The sequence below is a fragment of the Oncorhynchus masou genome, unplaced genomic scaffold (assembly GCF_036934945.1).
Source record: "Oncorhynchus masou masou isolate Uvic2021 unplaced genomic scaffold, UVic_Omas_1.1 unplaced_scaffold_1214, whole genome shotgun sequence".
Lineage (NCBI taxonomy): Eukaryota > Metazoa > Chordata > Actinopteri > Salmoniformes > Salmonidae > Oncorhynchus > Oncorhynchus masou.
Genome location: NW_027001932.1, coordinates 53,653 through 73,948, shown reverse-complemented (window position 1 = coordinate 73,948; position 20,296 = coordinate 53,653). Strand labels below are relative to the sequence as shown.

The 20,296-nt window shown below is 42.7% G+C and overlaps 1 protein-coding gene and 1 long non-coding RNA gene across 3 annotated transcripts in view; both read right to left on the bottom strand.

Annotated features, from left to right (window-relative positions):
- Nucleotides 1-3,369: 3,369 nt before the first annotated feature.
- Nucleotides 3,370-20,296, bottom strand: part of LOC135529944 (uncharacterized) — a 43,238-nt gene continuing 26,311 nt past the window's right edge. Inside the window, exons 2-3 of the long non-coding RNA XR_010453773.1 lie at nt 3,861-3,941; nt 3,370-3,445 (exon numbers count right to left, since the gene is read on the bottom strand). This is a non-coding gene — a long non-coding RNA (uncharacterized LOC135529944). The remainder of the gene's footprint in view (nt 3,446-3,860; nt 3,942-20,296) is intronic.
- The window catches only part of LOC135529942 (protein SON-like), a 28,301-nt gene continuing 20,135 nt past the window's right edge, over nt 12,131-20,296 (bottom strand). For both annotated transcript variants that reach the window (XR_010453772.1, XM_064958349.1), the window contains exon 2: nt 12,131-12,788. The gene's annotated coding sequence lies outside the window, so the exon portion shown is untranslated. The remainder of the gene's footprint in view (nt 12,789-20,296) is intronic.

Below are 20,296 nucleotides of genomic sequence, written 5' to 3'. Positions count from 1 at the left end.
GGTCTAGGAGGAAAGGTTCATTATGAGGATCTAGGGTTAAAATAGATATAGGGAGTCAGGGATTCGGATTAGATATGGGGGTCTAGGGATATAAGGTTTGGGTTAGGAGTTATGGTAAGGATTTAGGAGCTAAGGGTTAAGGTCAGAATTCAGGTTGGGTTTACAGTAAGGGTCAGGATTAGAGTACAGGTCAAGGCTAAATTAAGATCAGGTATGAGGGTCTAGAAGTTTAGGGTTAGGCATGAGGGTCTCAGGGTTAAGGTGAGGGATTAGGGTAACTAGGGGTTAAGGTTAGAATTCAGGTTAGGGTGAGGGTTAGGGTAAGTATAAGAGTACAGGTCGGGGTTAACCTAAGATTAGGTATGGGGGTCTAGAGGTTAGGGTAAGGCATGAGGATCCCAGGGTTAGGGTGAGGGATTAGGGTCTACAGTATGAACCACCCAATGAATACAAAAATAAAAAGTACATATTTAACAATCATGAGTACCATCAAACAAAGAAAACTCCAAATAAGTGCTATAAAAGTATCCAAAAAATAAGGTGAAGCCACGCCACGAAAAGATCAAGGATATGATAAAAATAAGTGCAATCGTATTTATGGTCAGTGAGTAGATCCATAAATAAATAAATAATTAAATAAGAAGTACATATTTTAAAGACAATCATAAGTGCTATCAGACAATGGCAAATCCACCATGGACCAGAAAACATAAATAAATAATACAATAAACAAACATTTATAATGGGTGGCTCTCCACAGGCCCCCACCACCTCCCCTCTTCCCTCCCCCCCACCAAATAACCCATGTTGCTACATCGAAGATGACCCCTTCCATCAGCTAGGTAAGCCAAAGTAAATCACTATTTTTCATTCAGACCCTTAGGGTCTATCGTATTGAGACGCCCAATACAAGTTCTTTCCATCCCCTGTCGTTGTGTCCTGGACCAACTCGCATTTGTCTCCAGACCAAAGATACTCAAACCGTCCACTGCATGTATGCCAAAATGCAAATACAATAACGTAGTCTTATTACCTTTAGCTATATGGTATAGGGTTATGGTTGAAGTTAGGGTGAGAGTTGAAGTTGAAGTTAGGGTTAGGTTGAAGTTAGGGTTAGAGTTGAAGTTAGGGTTAGGGTTGAAGTTAGGGTGAGAGTTGAAGTTGAAGTTAGGGTTAGAGTTGAAATTGAAGTTAGGGTTAGAGTTGAAGTTAGGGTTAGAGTTGAAATTGAAGTTAGGGTTAGGTTGAAGTTAGGGTTAGAGTTGAAGTTAGGGTTAGGGTTGAAGTTAGGGTGAGAGTTGAAGTTGAAGTTAGGGTTAGGTTGAAGTTAGGGTTAGAGTTGAAGTTAGGGTTAGGGTTGAAGTTAGGGTTAGAGTTGAAGTTGAAGTTAGGGTTAGAGTTGAAATTGAAGTTAGGGTTAGAGTTGAAGTTAGGGTTAGAGTTGAAATTGAAGTTAGGGTTAGGTTGAAGTTAGGGTGAGAGTTGAAGTTGAAGTAAGGGTTAGAGTTGAAGTTGAAGTTAGGGTTAGAGTTGAAATTGAAGTTAGGGTTAGAGTTGAAGTTAGGGTTAGAGTTGAAATTGAAGTTAGGGTTAGGTTGAAGTTAGGGTGAGAGTTGAAGTTGAAGTAAGGGTTAGAGTTGAAGTTGAAGTTAGGGTTAGAGTTGAAATTGAAGTTAGGGTTAGAGTTGAAGTTAGGGTTAGAGTTGAAATGGACCTACCTCAGTCTGTACATTAGGGTTAGTGATACAGTGATCTGGACCTACCTCAGTCTGTACATTAGGGTTAGTGATACAGTGATCTGGACCTACCTCAGTCTGTACATTAGGGTTAGTGATCTGGACCTACCTCAGTCTGTACATTAGGGTTAGTGATACAGTGATCTGGACCTACCTCAGTCTGTACATTAGGGTTAGTGATACAGTGATCTGGACCTACCTCAGTCTGTACATTAGGGTTAGTGATACAGTGATCTGGACCTACCTCAGTCTGTACATTAGGATTAGTGATACAGTGATCTGGACCTACCTCAGTCTGTACATTAGGGTTAGTGATACAGTGATCTGGACCTACCTCAGTCTGTACATTAGGGTTAGTGATACAGTGATCTGGACCTACCTCAGTCTGTACATTAGGGTTAGTGATACAGTGATCTGGACCTACATCAGTCTGTACATTAGGGATAGTGATACAGTGATCTGGACCTACATCAGTCTGTACATTAGGGTTAGTGATACAGTGATCTGGACCTACCTCAGTCTGTACATTAGGGTTAGTGATACAGTGATCTGGACCTACCTCAGTCTGTACATTAGGGTTAGTGATACAGTGATCTGGACCTACCTCAGTCTGTACATTAGGGTTAGTGATACAGTGATCTGGACCTACCTCAGTCTGTACATTAGAGTTAGTGATACAGTGATCTGGACCTACCTCAGTCTGTACATTAGGGTTAGTGATACAGTGATCTGGACCTACCTCAGTCTGTACATTAGGGTTAGTGATACAGTAATCTGGACCTACCTCAGTCTGTACATTAGGGTTAGTGATACAGTGATCTGGACCTACCTCAGTCTGTACATTAGGGTTAGTGATACAGTGATCTGGACCTACCTCAGTCTGTACATTAGGGTTAGTGATACAGTGATCTGGACCTACCTCAGTCTGTACATTAGGGTTAGTGATACAGTGATCTGGACCTACCTCAGTCTGTACATTAGGGTTAGTGATACAGTGATCTGGACCTACATCAGTCTGTATATTCCGTCCCTGGATCCAGATACAGCTCTACGTAAAGTTCACACAGATTTAATTTGTTAAAATGGCAATATCTACCTTTTCGAGTAACCCAACTAATCCACATTGAATTGTGTTATTGATCTGTCAAACTGCTGTAAAGCCAATCTTAGTAGTGGTAGATCTGTTATTTGTTAGATTTTTCAATGCTTACCGTTTGTAAGTTTTGTTTTTGCATCTTTTGCAAAGAGCTGAAACAACAATATTTTTGGTTATGGAAAACACAGTGGTTTATATGGTACAATGATTATCTACATTAGACACAGTGCTTCAGGGCATTTACAATGTACACAGGCACACAAAAACTGTCTGTCTGTCTTCACTGCTGAGTAGACGGGGTCTGGAACGACCTACTGACCTGTATCTCTGTCTGTCTTCACTGCTGAGTAGACAGGGTCTGGAACGACCTACTGACCTGTATCTCTGTCTGTCTGTCTTCACTGCTGAGTAGACAGGGTCTGGAACGACCTACTGACCTGTATCTCTGTCTGTCTTCACTGCTGAGTAGACAGGGTCTGGAACGACCTACTGACCTGTATCTCTGTCTGTCTGTCTTCACTGCTGAGTAGACAGGGTCTGGAACGACCTACTGACCCCTATCTCTGTCTGTCTGTCTTCACTGCTGAGTAGACAGGGTCTGGAACAACGTTCTCTGAAAGAAACACATAAACAGGTCACAACTCGTGAGATACATACAACTATTGTTAAAAACACAGTAAATACATATGATTTACTCCAGAAAGATGAGGGGAGTGTTGATGGTCATATGATTTACTCCAGAAAGATGAGGGGAGTGTTGATGGTCATATGATTTACTCCAGAAAGATGAGGGGAGTGTTGATGGTCATATGATTTACTCCAGAAAGATGAGGGGAGTGTTGATGGTCATATGATTTACTCCAGAAAGATGAGGGGAGTGTTGATGGTCATATGATTTACTCCAGAAAGATGAGGGGAGTGTTGATGGTCATATTAGTTACTCCAGAAAGATGAGGGGAGTGTTGATGGTCATATTAGTTACTCCAGAAAGATGAGGGGAGTGTTGATGGTCTCTCCCTTCTTCCTACCTCTCCTCCTGTTGTGTTGTCTCTTATCAGTGTGGTTGATGTCAGCATAGGTCACATCACCTGGACCGGATCCACCTGGAACTAAACACAGGAGAGAGAGAGAGGATATTAACACAGACTGGACCAGATCCACCTGGAACTAAACACAGGAGAGAGAGAGAGAGGATATTAACACAGACTGGACCAGATCCACCTGGAACTAAACACAGGAGAGAGAGAGAGAGGATATTAACACAGACTGGACCGGATCAACCTGGAACTAAACACAGGAGAGAGAGAGGATATTAACACAGACTGGACCAGGTCCACCTGGAACTAAACACAGGAGAGAGAGAGAGGATATTAATACAGACTGGACCAGATCCACCTGGAACTAAACACAGGAGAGAGAGAGGATATTAACACAGACTGGACCAGATCCACCTGGAACTAAACACAGGAGAGAGAGAGGATATTAACACAGACTGGACCAGATCCACCTGGAACTAAACACAGGAGAGAGAGAGGATATTAACACAGACTGGACCAGATCCACCTGGAACTAAACACAGGAGAGAGAGAGGATATTAACACAGACTGGACCAGATCCACCTGGAACTAAACACAGGAGAGATAGAGGATATTAACACAGACTGGACCAGATCCACCTGGAACTAAACACAGGAGAGAGAGAGGGTATTAACACAGACTGGACCAGGTCCACCTGGAACTAAACACAGGAGATAGAGAGGATATTAACACAGACTGGACCAGCTGGAACTAAACACAAGAGAGAGAGGGGATATTAACACAGACTGGACCGGATCCACCTGGAACTAAACACAGGAGAGAGAGAGGATATTAACACAGACTGGACCAGGTCCACCTGGAACTAAACACAGGAGAGAGAGAGGATATTAACACAGACTGGACCAGGTCCACCTGGAACTAAACACAGGAGAGAGAGAGGATATTAACACAGACTGGACCAGATCCACCTGGAACTAAACACAGGAGAGAGGGAGGATATTAACACAGACTGGACCAGATCCACCTGGAACTAAACACAGGAGAGAGAGAGGGTATTAACACAGACTGGACCAGATCCACCTGGAACTAAACACAGGAGAGAGAGAGGATTTTAACACAGACCGGACCACCTGGAACTAAACACAGGAGAGAGAGAGGATATTAACACAGACTGGACCAGATCCACCTGGAACTAAACACAGGAGAGAGAGAGGATATTAACACAGACTGGACCACCTGGAACTAAAGACATGAGAGAGAGAGGATATTAACACAGACTGGACCAGATCTACCTGGAACTAAACACAGGAGAGAGAGAGGATATTAACACAGACTGGACCAGATCCACCTGGAACTAAACACAGGAGAGAGAGAGGATATTAACACAGAATGGATCAGATCCACCTGGAACTAAACACCTAGACCAGCTGAGAGAGGACAGTCACATTAACACAGACTGGACCAGCTGAGAGAGGATATTAACACAGACTGGACCAGCTGAGAGAGGATATTAACACAGACTGGACCAGATGAGAGAGGATATTAACACAGAGTGGACCAGATGAGAGAGGATTTTAACACAGACTGGACCAGCTGAGAGAGGATAGTCACATTAACACAGACTGGACCAGCTGAGAGAGGATATTAACACAGACTGGACCAGCTGAGAGAGGATATTAACACAGACTGGACCAGCTGAGAGAGGATATTAACACAGACTGGACCAGATGAGAGAGGATAGTCACATTAACACAGACTGGACCAGCTGAGAGAGGATATTAACACAGACTGGACCAGCTGAGAGAGGATATTAACACAGACTGGACCAGCCTAGAGAGGATATTAACACAGACTGGACCAGCTGAGAGAGGATATTAACACAGACTGGACCAGATGAGAGAGGATAGTCACATTAACACAGACTGGACCAGCTGAGAGAGGATATTAACACAGACTGGACCAGCTGAAAGAGGATAGTCACATTAACACAGACTGGACCAGCTGAGAGAGGATATTAACACAGACTGGACCAGCTGAGAGAGGATATTAACACAGACTGGACCAGATGAGAGAGGATAGTCACATTAACACAGACTGGACCAGCTGAGAGAGGATATTAACACAGACTGGACCAGCTGAGAGAGGATATTAACACAGACTGGACCAGCCTAGAGAGGATAATAACACAGACTGGACCAGCTGAGAGAGGATATTAACACAGACTGGACCAGCTGAGAGAGGATAGTCACATTAACACAGACTGGACCAGCTGAGAGTGGACATTCACACAGACTGGACCAGCTGAGAGATGATATTAACACAGACTGGACCAGATGAGAGAGGATATTAACACAGACTGGACCAGCCTAGAGAGGATATTAACACAGACTGGACCAGCTGAGAGAGGATAGTCACATTGACACAGACTGGACCAGCTGAGAGAGGATATTAACACAGACTGGACCAGCTGAGAGATGATATTAACACAGACTGGACCAGCTGAGAGAGGATATTAACACAGACTGGACCAGCTGAGAGATGATATTAACACAGACTGGACCAGCTGAGAGAGGATATTAACACAGACTGGACCAGATGAGAGATGATATTAACACAGACTGGACCAGATGAGAGAGGATATTAACACAGACTGGACCAGATGAGAGAGGATATTAACACAGACTGGACCAGCTGAGAGAGGATAGTCACAAAGACTGGACCAGCTGAGAGAGGATAGTCACATTAACACAGACTGGACCAGCTGAGAGAGGATATTAACACAGACTGGACCAGCTGAGAGATGATATTAACACAGACTGGACCAGCTGAGAGAGGACAGTCACACAGACTGGACCAGCTGAGAGATGATATTAACACAGACTGGACCAGCTGAGAGAGGACAGTCACACAGACTGGACCAGCTGAGAGATGATATTAACACAGACTGGACCAGCTGAGAGAGGATATTAACACAGACGGGACCAGCTGAGAGAGGATATTAACACAGACTGGACCAGATGAGAGAGGATATTAACACAGAGTGGACCAGATGAGAGAGGATTTTAACACAGACTGGACCAGCTGAGAGAGGATAGTCACATTAACACAGACTGGACCAGCTGAGAGAGGATATTAACACAGACTGGACCAGCTGAGAGAGGATATTAACACAGACTGGACCAGCTGAGAGAGGATATTAACACAGACTGGACCAGCTGAGAGAGGATATTAACACAGACTGGACCAGCTGAGAGAGGATATTAACACAGACTGGACCAGCTGAGAGAGGATATTAACACAGACTGGACCAGCTGAGAGAGGATATTAACACAGACTGGACCAGATGAGAGAGGATATTAACACAGACTGGACCAGATGAGAGAGGATTTTAACACAGACTGGACCAGCTGAGAGAGGATAGTCACATTAACACAGACTGGACCAGCTGAGAGAGGATATTAACACAGACTGGACCAGCTGAGAGAGGATATTAACACAGACTGGACCAGATGAGAGAGGATAGTCACATTAACACAGACTGGACCAGCTGAGAGGATATTAACACAGACTGGACCAGCTGAGAGAGGATATTAACACAGACTGGACCAGCTGAGAGAGGATAGTCACATTAACACAGACTGGACCAGCTGAGAGTGGACATTCACACAGACTGGACCAGCTGAGAGATGATATTAACACAGACTGGACCAGATGAGAGAGGATATTAACACAGACTGGACCAGCTGAGAGATGATATTAACACAGACTGGACTAGCTGAGAGAGGATATTAACACAGACTGGACCAGCTGAGAGATGATATTAACACAGACTGGACCAGCTGAGAGAGGATATTAAACACAGACTGGACCAGCTGAGAGAGGATATTAACACAGACTGGACCAGCTGAGAGAGGATATTAACACAGACTGGACCAGATGAGAGATGATATTAACACAGACTGGACCAGATGAGAGAGGATATTAACACAGACTGGACCAGATGAGAGAGGATATTAACACAGACTGGACCAGCTGAGAGAGGATAGTCACACAGACTGGACCAGCTGAGAGAGGATAGTCACATTAACACAGACTGGACCAGCTGAGAGAGGATATTAACACAGACTGGACCAGCTGAGAGAGGACAGTCACACAGACTGGACCAGCTGAGAGATGATATTAACACAGACTGGACCAGCTGAGAGAGGATATTAACACAGACGGGACCAGCTGAGAGAGGATATTAACACAGACGGGACCAGCTGAGAGAGGATATTAACACAGACTGGACCAGCTGAGAGAGGATAGTCACACAGACTGGCCCAGCTGAGAGAGGATAGTCACATTAACACAGACTGGACCAGCTGAGAGAGGATATTAACACAGACTGGACCAGCTGAGAGAGGATATTAACACAGACTGGACCAGATGAAAATACCTGCTTTAATCAGTCAGTTGCTTTCAAAGACGATATTGAATCCCTACAGTTTTGACTGAAATCGGCTTCAAAATCTATGACAAGACTTCCAGGTTTGCAAAGCTCTTAGAGACTGACCCAGAAATACTTACCGCTCTTAGAGACTGACCCAGAAATACTTACAGCTCTTAGAGACTTACCCAGAAATACTTATAGCTCTTAGAGACTTACCCAGAAATACTTACAGCTATTAGAGACAGAAATACTTACAGCTCTTAGAGACCTACCCAGAAATACTTATAGCTCTTAGAGACTTACCCAGAAATACTTACAGCTATTAGAGACAGAAATACTTACAGCTCTTAGAGACTTACCCAGAAATTATCACAGCTATTAGAGACAGAAATACTTACAGCTCTTAGAGACTGAAAAATGTGCAGCTCTTTGAGACTTACCCAGAAAAACTCACAGCTCTTAGAGCCAGAAATACTCACAGCTATTAGAGACAGAAATACTTACAGCTCTTAGAGACTTACCCAGAAATTCTCACAGCTGTTAGAGACAGAAATACATACAGCTCTTAGAGACTGAAAAACTTTCATCTCTTAGAGACTTACCCAGAAAAACGTACAACTCTTAGAGACTTACCCAGAAAGACTCACAGCTCTTAGAGACTTACCCAGAAAGACGCACAGCTCTTAGAGACTTACCTAGAAAGACTCACAGCTCTTAGAGACAGAAATACTCACAGCTCTTAGAGACAGAAATAATTACAGCTGTAATCACTATTCGCTGCCAAATGTGATTCTAACATCAAATCCAATTTTATTGGTTACATGCGCCGTATTCAACCTTACCATGAAATGATTACTTACAAGCCCTTAACCATCAATACAGTTTTAAAAAGACGAATAAGAATAAGAAATAAAAATTACATTAAAGAGCAGCAGTAAAATAACAATAGCGAGACAATATACAGGGGGTACAGAGTTAATGTATTGAATCAGGGGTGTGAATTCGATATATATGTACCTCATTTTCAAGAACTTTACATTTCTAAAAACATGTTTTCACCTTGTTATTGTGTGGTATTGTGATGTCATTGTGGGTTTTTGTGATTTCATTGTGTGGTATTGTGATGTCATTGTGAGATATTGTGATGTCATTGTGGGGTATTGTGATGTCATTGTGAGATATTGTGATATCATTATGGGATGTTGTGATGTCATTGTGAGATATTGTGATATCATTATGGGGTAATGTGATATCATTATGGGGTTTTGTGATGTCATTGTGAGATACTGTGATGTCATTATGGGGTATTGTGATGTCATTGTGGGGTGGGTGAGAAATAATACATTTGAATTCAGTCTGGAACACAAGAAAATGTGGAATAAGTCAAGGGGTATGAATACTTTCTGAAGGCTCTGTATTTAATTACAACAAATAAAATATGTTTAAAGTGGGAAGTAGGCAGTGGTCTTTAGCCCGAAAAAGAAAATAAATTCACACGAGCACCACAATGCCTTCTACACCCATGCTCTACCAAGGTTTTCCAGCACACAGCTTTGACCTACTACGGTAGCTAACCCTAACCCTAACCCGTACTTCAAACAATGTGTTGGCATGTTGCTTAGGATTCAAACCTGCTCTGTTGCTGCTAATACTCACCAGAAATTTCTAAACCCAGAGGCACAATATCGCAAGACTTCGGGGAATGCTTGCAAAACAGACCCATCAGACCAGGCCGGGTTTGGGTTTAGAGAAGTCACAAAGAGAAGTGAAACATACTTCCTTAGTCGTTCATTTTCTAGAAATTTAAAGGCACAACCCAGATCTCCAGTAGTGGAAAATGTTATTAGTCCACTAGATTAGAGACAATGTCTTCAGTAGTTGAACATGTTATTACTCTACTAGATTAGAGACAATGTCTCCAGTAGTAGAACATGTTATGACTCCACTAGATTAGAGACAATGTCTTCAGTAGGGGAACATGTTATTACTCCACTAGATTAGAGACAATGTCTTCAGTAGTGGAACATGTTAATACTACAACCTAGATTAGAGACAATGTCTTCAGTAGTAGAACATGTTATTACTCCACTAGATTAGAGACAATGTCTTCAGTAGTTGAACATGTTATTAGTCCACTAGATTAGAGACAATGTCTTCAGTAGTGGAACATGTTACTAACTCAACCTAGATTAGAGACAATGTCTTCAGTAGTGGAACATGTTATTACTCCACTAGATTAGAGACAATGTCTTCAGTAGGGGAACATGTTATTACTCCACTAGATTAGAGACAATGTCTTCAGTAGGGGAACATGTTATTACTCCACTAGATTAGAGACAATGTCTTCAGTAGTGGAACATGTTATTACTCCACTAGATTAGAGACAATGTCTTCAGTAGTGGAACATGTTATTACTCCACTAGATTAGAGACAATGTCTCCAGTAGTGGAACATGTTATTACTCCACTAGATTAGAGACAATGTCTTCAGTAGTGGAGCATGTTATTACTCCACTAGATTAGAGACAATGTCTTCAGTAGTGGAACATGTTATTAGTCCACTAGATTAGAGACAATGTCTCCAGTAGTGGAACATGTTATTAGTCCACTAGATTAGAGACAATGTCTTCAGTAGTGGAACATGTTATTACTCCACTAGATTAGAGACAATGTCTTCAGTAGTGGAACATGTTATTACTCCACTAGATTAGAGACAATGTCTTCAGTAGTGGAACATGTTATTTCTCCACTAGATTAGAGACAATGTCTTCAGTAGTGGAACATGTTATTACTCCACTAGATTAGAGACAATGTCTTCAGTAGTGGAACATGTTATTACTCCACTAGATTAGAGACAATGTCTTCAGTAGTGGAACATGTTATTTCTCCACTAGATTAGAGACAATGTCTTCAGTAGTGGAACATGTTATTTCTCCACTAGATTAGAGACAATGTCTTCAGTAGTGGAACATGTTATTACTCCACTAGATTAGAGACAATGTCTTCAGTAGTGGAACATGTTATTACTACAAACTCAAGAAAGGGTTAGTGATACAGTGATCTGGACCTACATCAGTCTGTACATTAGGGTTAGTGATACAGTGATCTGGACCTACCTCAGTCTGTACATTAGGGTTAGTGATACAGTGATCTGGACCTACCTCAGTCTGTACATTAGGGTTAGTGATACAGTGATCTGGACCTACCTCAGTCTGTACATTAGGGTTAGTGATACAGTGATCTGGACCTACCTCAGTCTGTACATTAGGGTTAGTGATACAGTGATCTGGACCTACCTCAGTCTGTACATTAGGGTTAGTGATACAGTGATCTGGACCTACATCAGTCTGTACATTAGGGTTAGTGATACAGTGATCTGGACCTACCTCAGTCTGTACATTAGGGTTAGTGACACAGTGATCTGGACCTACCTCAGTCTGTACATTAGGGTTAGTGATACAGTGATCTGGACCTACCTCAGTCTGTACATTAGGGTTAGTGATACAGTAATCTGGACCTACCTCAGTCTGTACATTAGGGTTAGTGATACAGTGATCTGGACCTACCTCAGTCTGTACATTAGGGTTAGTGATACAGTGATCTGGACCTACCTCAGTCTGTACATTAGGGTTAGTGATACAGTGATCTGGACCTACCTCAGTCTGTACATTAGGGTTAGTGATACAGTGATCTGGACCTACCTCAGTCTGTACATTAGGGTTAGTGATACAGTGATCTGGACCTACCTCAGTCTGTACATTAGGGTTAGTGATACAGTGATCTGATCGCAAGACTTCGGGGAATTCTAAGTGAAGTGACAAACTGACACATTTTCTAACACATTTTAGGAAGCTTTATTTGACAAGTTGGCGACGGTGTTGCTCAAGATAAACACACACAGCGGCATTGTAGAAAAATACACTTCCCAATTTCACATGAACAAACAGAATATAACAGAGCAGTTAAATATAAAACACATTGAAGCCTTTACATCATTCATCATGGACACAACACTACAACTTTCCTTCTGTTAGTAGTAATGACGTCTTTACAACTGATACTGTCAGCTGGTTCCAGTCAGTGGTGTCTGTATGTTCTCATGATAAACTAACTCTTGTTGTTGATAGTTCCAGTCAGTGGTGTCTGTATGTTCTCATGATAAACTAACTCTTGTTGTTGATAGTTCCAGTCAGTGGTGTCTGTATGTTCTCATGATAAACTAACTCTAACTCTGTTGATGGAGGTCAAGGCCGCAGCATCTAAAGAGAAGTACATGGTAAACTGACTCTCTCTGTTGTGGAAACTTCACACCTCTCTGTTGCTGATACTGTTGGAGGTCAAGGCCGCAGTTGGTTACGAAAAGAGGAGGGAGAGAGAAGAGAAGAGAAAGGAGAAGTAAAGAGATGGACTGACAGGGTTGTGGTTATTCACTGCTGCTGAAGAGAGCATCTTTTTCCATCCACCATGACGTTCTGATGAACAGGGTCACTAGGTAAAGAGAGAGGAGAGAGAGATGAGTGAGGGACAGAGGAGCTGATCCAGTCTACTACAGTGAAGACCTCCAACACCATGACGTTCTGATGAACAGGGTCACTAGGTAAAGAGAGAGGAGAGAGAGATGAGTGAGGGACAGAGGAGCTGATCCAGTCTACTACAGTGAAGACCTCCAACACCATGACGTTCTGATGATCAGGGTCACTAGGTAAAGAGAGAGGAGAGAGAGATGAGTGAGGGACAGTGGAGCTGATCCAGTCTACTGCAGTGAAGACTTCAAACACCACAGGAACAGTTATAGACCCCAACAGGTCTCAGTGTTTAATGTGTAGTTAGATACATTTATAGACCCCAACAGGTCTCAGTGTTTAATGTGTAGTTAGATACATTTATACACCCCAACAGGTCTCAGTGTTTAATGTGTAGTTAGATACATTCATACACCCCAACATACAGCCCAATTATAATGACTGATTCAACCAGGTGTTTGACTGGTGTTTTAAGTGTTTAGAACTCTGAATGCACATCACACAGAATACGTGCAGCTGAAGTCGGAAGTTCACATACACTTGAGACAAAATTATATAAACTCAGTTTTTCACAATTCCTGACATTTAATCGCAGTAAAAATTCCCTGTCTTATGTCAGTTGGGATCACCACTTTATTTTAAGAACGTGAAATATCCGAATAATAGTAGAGAGAATGATTTATTTCTATTTTATTTCTTTCATCACATTCCCAGTGGGTCAGAAGTTTACATACACTCAATTAGTATTTGGTAGCATTGCCTTTAAATTGTTTAACTTGGGCCAAATGTTTCTTAATGATTTAGGGTAGCCTTCCACAAGCTTCCCACAATAAGTAGGGTGAATTTTGGCCCATTTCTGACAGAGCTGGTGGAACTGAGTCAGGTTTGTAGGCCTCCTTGCTTGCACACACTTTTTCAGTTCTGCCCACAAATTTTCTATAGGATTGAGGTCAGGGTTTTGTGATGGCCACCCCAATACCTTGACTTGGTTGTCCTTAAGCCATTTTGCCACAACTTTGGAAGTATACTTAGGGTCATTGTCCATTTGGAAGAACATTTGCGACCAAGCTTTAACTTCCTGACTGATGTCTTGAGATTGTACTTCAATATATCCACGTAATTTTTCCCTCCACATGATGCCATCTATTTTGTGAAGTGCACCAGCCCCTCCTGCAGCAGAGCACCCCCACAACATGATGCTGCCACCCCCGTGCTTCACGGTTGGGATGGTGTTCTTTGGCTTGCAAGCCTCCCCCTTTTTCCTCTAGACATAATGATGGTCATTATGGCCAAACAGTTCTATTTTTGTTTCATCAGACCAGAGGACATCTCTCCAAAAAGAACGATCTTTGTCCCCATGTGCAGCTGCAAACCGTAGTCTGGCTTATTTATGGCGGTTTTGGAGCAGTGGCTTCTTCCTTGCTGAGCGGCCTTTCAGGTTGTGTCGATATAGGACTCGTTTTACTGTGGATACAGATACGTTTGTACCTGTTTCCTCCAGCATCTTCACAGGGTCCATTGCTGTTGTTCGGGGATTGATTTGCACTTTTCGCACCAAAGTACATTCATCTCTAGGAGACAGAACGCATCTCCTTCCTGAGCGGTATGACGGCTGCGTGGTCCCATGGTGTTTATACTTGCGTACTATTGTTTGTACAGATGAATGTGGTACCTTCAGGCATTTGGAAATTGCTCCCAAGGATGAACCAGACTTATGGAGGTCTACAATTTCTTTCTGAGGTGATTGGCTGATTTCTTTTGATTTTCCCATGATTTCAAATGAAGAGGCACTGTGTTTGAAATACATCCATAGGTACACCTCCAATTGACTCAGATGTCAATTAGTTTATCAGAAGCTTCTAAAGCCATGACATAATTTTCTGTAATTCAACAAGCTGTTTAAAGGCACAGTCAACTTAGTGTATGTAAACTTCTGACCCACTGGAATTATGACACAGTGAATTATAAGTGAAATAATCTGTCTGTAAACAATTGTTGGAAAAATGACCTGTGTGTGTGTGTGTGTGTGTGTCTGTGTGTGTCTGTTTCTCTGAATGTGTGTCTGTGTGTTTGGCTCAGTTTGTGTGTCTGTGTTCCGTGTGGCTCAGTTAGTAGAGAACGGTGCTTGGAAAAGTTCAATCATGTATCCGCTCATGGTTGTAAATCGCTCTGGACAAGTGTTTCTGCTAAATGACTCACTACTTACTGTAAGTCGCTAAATGACCAAAATATATATATTTTTAAATATACGTGTAAAATGTGTGACAGAGGGACAGAGGTGATGCAGTTCACAGAGAGACGTATCAGAGCAGGAGATCTGTGGCTGATTGAGGTTGTAGCTGTTTATATGTGTGTGTGTGTGTGTGTGTGTGTGTGTGTGTGTGTGTGTGTGTGTGTGTGTGTGTGTGTGTGTGTGTGTGTGTGTGTGTGTGTGTGTGTGTGTGTGTGTGTGTGTGTGTGTGTGTGTGTGTGTGTGTGTGTGTGTGTGTGAGGGGGGGCAACCTCTATTTTTAATGCTGTCAGTACGTTTCATTTGGTGACTTTGGGTCTTTTGAGCATCATGCTATACTGTTTAAATGTCAGCCACCAGACCAGAGCATCATGCTATACTGTTTAAATGTCAGCCACCAGACCAGAGCATCATGCTATACTGTTTAAATGTCAGCCACCAGACCAGAGCATCATGTTATACTGTTTAAATGTCAGCCACCTGACCAGAGCATCATGTCATACTGTTTAAATGTCAGCCACCAGACCAGAGCATCATGTTATACTGTTTAAATGACAGCCACCAGACCAGAGCATCATGTTATACTGTTTAAATGTCAGCCACCAGACCAGAGCATCATGTTATACTGTTTAAATGTCAGCCACCAGACCAGAGCATCATGTTATACTGTTTAAATGTCAGCCACCAGACCAGAGCATCATGTTATACTGTTTAAATGTCAGCCACCAGACCAGAGCATCATGTTATACTGTTTAAATGTCAGCCACCAGACCAGAGCATCATGTTATACTGTTTAAATGTCAGCCACCAGACCAGAGCATCATGTTATACTGTTTAAATGTCAGCCACTAGAGCATCATGTAATACTGTTTAAATGTCAGCCACCAGACCAGAGCATCATGTTATACTGTTTAAATGTCAGCCACCAGACCAGAGCATCATGTTATACTGTTTAAATGTCAGCCACCAGACCAGAGCATCATGTTATACTGTTTAAATGTCAGCCACCAGAGCATCATGCTATACTGTTTAAATGTCAGCCACCAGACCAGAGCATCATGTTATACTGTTTAAACGTCAGCTACCAGACCAGAGCATCATGTTATACTGTTTAAATGTCAGCCACCAGACCAGAGCATCATGTTATACTGTTTAAATGTCAGCCACCAGACCAGAGCATCATGTTATACTGTTTAAATGTCAGCCACCAGACCAGAGCATCATGTTATACTGTTTAAATGGCAGCCACCATAACCACAGCCATACTCTGGACCTGGTTATTACCAAGGGGCTTTCTGCTGGGCCCACCCATAACCACAGCCATACTCTGGACCTGGTTATTACCAAGGGGCTTTCTACTGGGCCCACCCATAACCACAGCCATACTCTGGACCTGGTTATTACCAAGGGGCTTTCTACTGGGCCCATCCATAACCACAGCCATACTCTGGACCTGGTTATTATCAAGGGGCTTTCTACTGGGCCCACCAATAACCACAGCCATACTCTGGACCTGGTTATTACCAAGGGGCTTTCTACTGGGCCCACCCATAACCACAGCCATACTCTGGACCTGGTTATTACCAAGGGGCTTTCTACTGGGCCCACCCATAACCACGGCCATACTCTGGACCTGGTTATTACCAAGGGCTTTCTACTGGGCCCACCCATAACCACAGCCATACTCTGGACCTGGAGGGGCTTTCTACTGTGCCCACCCATAACCACAGCCATACTCTGGACCTGGTTATTACCAAGGGGCTTTCTACTGGGCCCACCCATAACCACAGCCATACTCTGGACCTGGTTATTACCAAGGGGCTTTCTACTGGGCCCACCCATAACCACAGCCATACTCTGGACCTGGTTATTACCAAGGGGCTTTCCACTGGGCCCACCCATAACCACAGCCATACTCTGGACCTGGTTATTACCAAGGGTCTTTCTACTGTGCCCACCCATAACCACAGCCATACTCTGGACCTGGTTATTACCAAGGGGCTTTCTACTGGGCCCACCCATAACCACAGCCATACTCTGGACCTGGCTATTACCAAGGGGCTTTCTACTGGGCCCACCCATAACCACAGCCATACTCTGGACCTGGTTATTACCAAGGGGCTTTCTACTGGGCCCACCCATAACCACAGCCATACTCTGGACCTGGTTATTACCAAGGGGCTTTCTACTGGGCCCACCCATAACCACAGCCATACTCTGGACCTGGTTATTACCAAGGGGCTTTCCACTGGGCCCACCCATAACCACAGCCATACTCTGGACCTGGTTATTACCAAGGGTCTTTCTACTGTGCCCACCCATAACCACAGCCATACTCTGGACCTGGTTATTACCAAGGGGCTTTCTACTGGGCCCACCCAAAACCACAGCCATACTCTGGACCTGGCTATTACCAAGGGGCTTTCTACTGGGCCCACCCATAACCACAGCCATACTCTGGACCTGGTTATTACCAAGGGGTTTTCTATTGACATATCCTCTATTGATGTTGCTTTATCTGATCACCACTGGGGATTTTTTACTATCTTGTTGCCAGTACAAACATTTATTAAATAAAAACATTGTAAATCAATTGCAAACATTGGTGCCTTAGCTCCAGTAAAGTCGAAAACGGTCACATCCAAATGGAGAGTCCCTTGAATGAGTAAGGAAACTAATAAATGAAAGAGAAATTGCAGAATGGCAGAGGGAAAGTGGAAGTCAAAGTTGCAGGTTCATTATGACATTCTGAGAGCATCATATATTACAAGGCCATTAGAAATGAGAGAGCATCATATATAGCAAGGCCATTAGAAATGAGAGAGCATCATATATTACAAGGCCATTAGAAATGAGAGAGCATCATATATAACAAGGCCATTAGAAATGAGAGAGCATCATATATAGCAAGGCCATTAGAAATGAGAGAGCATCATATATAACAAGGCCATTAGAAATGAGAGAGCATCATATATAACAAGGCCATTAGAAATGAGAGAGCATCATATATAACAAGGCCATTAGAAATGAGAGAGCATCATATATAACAAGGCCATTAGAAATGAGAGAGCGTCATATATAACAAGGCCATTAGAAATGAGAGAGCATCATATATAACAAGGCCATTAGAAATGAGAGAGCATCATATATAACAAGGCCATTAGAAACTAGAGAGCATCATAGATAACAAGGCCATCATTAGAAATGAGAGAGCATCATATATAACAAGGCCATTAGAAATGAGAGAGCATCATATATAACAAGGCCATTAGAAATGAGAGAGCATCATATATAACAAGGCCATTAGAAATGAGAGAGCATCATATATAACAAGGCCATTAGAAATGCCAGATGGACTCATTTTACTAACTTGATCACTAATAATCAGAATAACTAGAGATTGCTCTTCTCAACATTTGATGGCCTGATAAATCCTACCTCCAGCAAACCTATGTGAACTTTCCTCCACATGTAAATTTGATGAGTTAGCAGCATATTTCAGAGATAATATTCAACATTAGACTGGGTATCAGTCAAGGCCTGACTAGAAGTTTGATGATATGTGTACTAGCCTACCATGCAAAGTCGCTGTGGAATTATTTTCCCTGGAAAATTATATCACAATTTAAGCATTCTGGTTTTCGTGCCCACCAAAGCACAGAGACAACCATAGTTAAAGTGGTAACTTATCTTAGAACCAACACATATACCAAACAGTTCTCTGTTCTTGGATTTAAGTGCTGCAAACGACGATGTTGACTATGATGTCACATGTGGTGTTCCACAAGGCTCCATTGTGGGTCCAGTACTGTCCAGTTAATATATGTTACCACTTGGCAGGGTTATCAGAAAGCACAGCATTGATTTTAATTTTAGCTTCACGGATAAATTGTTAGACTGTATTAATGATTTAAAAACGTGGATGGCTCACAACTTCCTCCAGCTAAAGCAAGACAAGACCAATGTTATTATTGTTGGAGCCAAAGCACAGAGAGAGAATCTGGCCGCACATTTGAAATCACAGGCAACAAAGATTAATCATCAGGTAAAAAACCTAGGTGTTATTTTAGATTCTGAACTCTGTAATCACACTTTAGGAATGTGACCAAAATAGCTTTCAACCACCTGAGGAACATTACCAAGGTGCAGCCGTTTCTCTCTCAGGCTGATACAGACAGACTCATCCATGCTTTTATTACAAGCAGGCTTGACTACTGTAATGCTCTCCTGTCTGGTCATGTTATACTGTTTAAATCATCCATGCTTTTATTACAAGCAGGCTGGACTACTGTAATGCTCTCCTGTCTGGTCTAACCAAGAAAGACTTTGGTAAACTGTAAAACATACAGAATGCTGCAGGGTACCGACCAAGACCAGACAGAGAGAACACATTACACCGGTTTTAAGGTCTCTGTACTGTAAAACATACAGAATGCTGCAGGGTACCGACCAAGACCAGACAGAGAACACATTACACCGGTTTTAAGGTCTCTGTACTGTAAAACATACAGAATGCTGCAGGGTACTGACCAAGACCAGACAGAGAACACATTACACCGGTTTTAAGGTCTCTGTACTGTAAAACATACAGAATGCTGCATGGTACCGACCAAGACCAGACAGAGAGAACACATTACACCGGTTTTAAGGTCTCTGTACTGTAAAACATACAGAATGCTGCAGGGTACTGACCAAGACCAGACAGAGAACACATTACACTGGTTTTAAGGTCTCTGTACTGTAAAACATACAGAATGCTGCAGGGTACCGACCAAGACCAGACAGAGAACACATTACACCGGTTTTAAGGTCTCTGTATGTAACGGGCTCCTCTTTGGGCTGCTCCTCTTTGGGCTGCTCCTGCCTGTTGACACGCTGCTCGGTCCGAGAGTGGTGGGTGATTCTGTAACGACGTTCTTCGTTTGTCGAAAGAGAGTCGGACCGAAATGCAGCGTGTTTGTTACTCATGTTTATTAGTGAAAACAAATAACAAAACTATACATGAAATAACGAATAAATACAAAACAACAAAACGGAACGTGAAACCTATTACAGCCTGACTGGTGAACACTAACACAGAGACAGGAACAATCACCCACGAAATACAAAGCGAAACCCAGGCTACCTAAATACGGTTCCCAATCAGAGACAACGAGAATCACCTGACTCTGATTGAGAACCGCCTCAGGCAGCCAACCTATGTAACACACACCCCTAATCAGCTACAATCCCAATAACTAAAA